Here is a 3,659-nt window from a genome sequence, read left to right on the forward strand (position 1 = left end):
GGAATGCCGTGATTGGTCCGCTGGGGTCACCTGACCCATCCTCGCCTCCCCATTGGCTCAGCTGCCCCCACTCCACCATCATGACTGCACAACCTGGGCCAGGAACCCCTGAAAACTTACGCTGGTGCTCTCTAACCAGGACAGACATAAACAAGGAAAAAGATGGGTTTGCAGATTATTTGGCATTTCTTGCCAGACAACACTGTGTTGCTGAACTCATGGTTTATATTTACATGTCCATTCCCAAGACCAGACATCCACAGTTACCCAAGAACAGCAGCTGACTTCTGACATTGGAAACTCAGTTCCAAGTCCCTGCACTCTTGGAGTCCGGCAGGAATTCGAAGCCCTGTCTTCCGCAGCTGAGCCACCTGCTCTAAATGCATTGCTCTTGACTGTAGTATTTAATGTAACCTTGCAACATCAAAGTAGCTGCTAATCACAAAGAAAGAGTGCCAGCCTGACAAATTATGATGTATGAGAAGGAGCCAGGGAACTGGAAGAAGATGGTGATAAGCAGAACTGTTATAAAACCACGTCAGAGCAAGCCAGCTGCTTGGGAGGAAACTGTAGCTTTCAAAGCATTTTTGAAGGCATTGGCTGTGCTAAGAGAGGTATATTTGGACAATGCAGGAGCGTTTGAGGTTTGAATGTTACGCTGTACCACAAGTTTGTGTGACTGTGTTTTTCAGTTGTTGAAACTGCTGCTCTCTGTCAAAAAAAGTAGGAGTTACCAAATTTGGCCAGTGGCCCTGCACTCTTCCTCTGAGCCCCACTAACCACACAGGGCCTTGAGCAGATTTCATCTTTATGTTTTCCAAAATCTGTTTACATTTTCCTTTTCTCTTTCAAGAGCAGGTACTAGAGGACTGATTCAGTGGGTCAGGATGGCATAAACTAGCATCGCATGTGCCGGTGACTCTAATGAAGCCATTTGAGTTTGCACTGCTTGAATGTCTCACCAAATATTTTACCCCTAAAAGAACATTGGTCCACATTTGCACACCTGTGCTCCTCCAGATGACTAATGTTGGTGTGAGGAGTCAGGGAAAGGAATAAAAATCATCTGGCTACTTGCATTCAGCCCTAACCGTTGACAAGTAGACATCCCTAACTTACATTCACGAATCAACGATTCTTGCAGGAGCAGGGAATTTTCTTTGCCTTCTTAGCCTTGTAGTCCAGAACACAGTGTTTGAAAATTAAAAGCAGGGAAGCAGAACTCTGTGGCTTCTTGCTTATTGGCACTGGGCTCCCCTAGATCCCCTAGTCCTGGCAGAAGGCACATGCAGCTCAACAGAGGCAAGGTGCAGACTATCAGTAGCCTCTAACATTTACAAGTAGCAGATTAGGTAGCTGCTGACCCCAGTTACACATTTGAAGCACTTGGCACCAGCAAGTGCCAGACAAAGTGTGTTACTGAGCTGTGGGTGATAAGAGTATCTCAGCAACAACTGCTGTAACTTACCCAACGCATTCCCATACCAATTAACGTCTTAATTGCACACACATTGCCTTCAGGATCTAGGGGATTTGACAAGGGATTAGTTTCAATAGCTTGACATTTATTTTTATTGTGGTCCTATGAGTATTGTATCTTTCCTCTATAAATATATGCTTAACAGCATTGTCTGGTAGGGAGTAAGCTTCAGTTTGTTACTGTTGCCTCCAAGTTAAGTTTTTTAATCTTGGCAAGTAGAAATAGGGACAGTCCTGAGTAATACTGAAACACCAGTCTGTTCCCTCACGCTGTCCTCTAGTGTGCTGTCCAGTGTAGTTGTCTCGATGGAATGGCACTGGGCTGGGACATCCTTTTCAATCCTGTTTACCTGCAATTATCTGTAGAGATAAAAATATGAGTATAAATTAGAGGTTGCTTTGAACTCCTTCAGAAAATATTAAATAGAAAAGGTAAGTCGACCGTCCAGTGGAATCCACGGGGATTTCTCTTCTGCGGAAGACTTGGTCGGTGTCATTCCAAGTTAGATTCATATTCACACCTGGGCAAAGCTCTCTGGGAACTAGGCCAGTATAAGATCAAAGCACTTCTCAGTCTTTAGTGCATTTACTTTTGTTATCTATCTCTGTGAGGTTTGTGTGCAATTGTCCCATTTTACAGGTAGGGCGGAAAGTGTAGAGGTCACGAGACTCGACTAAGGTCTCACAGGAAGTCTGTGGGAGGCTGAGGTATCGAACTGCCCGATGTCATCTCCTGGGTGAGACACCATCTCCAGTACGGCACTGCAGGCTTACCTTTATCACTGCAGCAGGCTCTGAAAGCACATGAGAGTCCCTGCTGGCAGTGAATGCTTCTGAGCAAACACATAAAGGGACGGAATTAGAGGAATTGTATGGAAGGTTTAATCAGCTTTGATCAGCTTGTTTGTGGCACTGTGAGAAGATGCTACTAGAGAAAAGATTTAGGAACCCTGAAAAGAATGCAGCTCTTCCTGCCGTGGGGGGCTCTGAAATCCCTTGGGATGAAATATTCTGGTTCAAGTTGTAGGATATTTCTTGATTAAAACTAGTAGCTGATGCTTTTTTAATGCCTTTGATTCTCACACAGTTTGCACGCTAGAACTGCTGTGCTAGAAGTGATACTTCTGACATGCCGACACTTGAAGAGCTCCATGCAGAGCAGCACGCCACGCCACTGTTGTGGGGGGCAGGAAACGCAGTGAGAATTAGGAATGCAATTATTCAGCCTGGAATCTTGCCAGAATACAAAGAACAACCCTCAGCTTCTTATAAAAAAGAAACTCATTAGATCTTCAGTTACAAACTATGGAAAGATTAGAAAACCCTAACACAATAAGCTTTTCAGGCTTCAAGGCAAGGACTGTGAATTTTCTCAGCGTGCAACAGCTGTTATCAAGACTCATTCAAATTTATTCTTCTACTTTCAGAAGTGCTACCCTGTGACACGTCTAGGCTAAGATACAGCGTTTCCTGCTCTGGCAGGGGGGTTGGACTAGATGATCTTCTGGGGTCCCTTGCAACCCGTAACATACCATGATTCTGCCATCTCTTTGCTTCTTGCAAAGGCAGCACAGTATCCAAGTCTTAAGGCACTCTGTTTCTGTCCTCTTCCCCTTCAAAGCCTTGTAGGCATGTCAGAGTCTCCTGGCAGAGCTGCATGGATCTGTGGAGCACATCTTGGAGCGTCTGCATCAGATTGCGTAGCGTAGGGCCAGCCCAGACTGCTCACAGTTCTGTCATCAACTCTGCCTCCAGTCTGGGGACTGAGTGTTTGGAACTGAACGCTGGTGCCTTATTTCCCAATCCCATGTAAAGCAGCATAACCTGGTTTGAGATCTATCCATGTATCCCTCTAAGTAACAAGGCAATCTTAAAAATGTCTGTTTCATTGAAGTGGAAGGCTGAAACTCCTAAGTGGCCACAGAACGAACGCTGCTATACGATGACAGGATAACATGCATCACCTTCTCTGTGGTGAAATAAGAATTCCCTTTTCTACAATCAGCCTTTCCCTGTGCCTGAAGAGACCACTCCCTGCAGTTTTCATTTAAAGAAAACCAAACTGATCAAATAAGAAACATCAGCTTTATAGGCCCAGTGCACGTTTTTATCTGGTCTTTAAGAGTGCAGAACCTTCTTGGAAATTACTAATATCAGACTACATCATCTACTCTTGGAAG

Source organism: Apaloderma vittatum, unplaced genomic scaffold (assembly GCF_000703405.1).
Source record: "Apaloderma vittatum isolate BGI_N311 unplaced genomic scaffold, ASM70340v1 scaffold1130, whole genome shotgun sequence".
In the NCBI taxonomy this organism is placed as follows: domain Eukaryota; kingdom Metazoa; phylum Chordata; class Aves; order Trogoniformes; family Trogonidae; genus Apaloderma; species Apaloderma vittatum.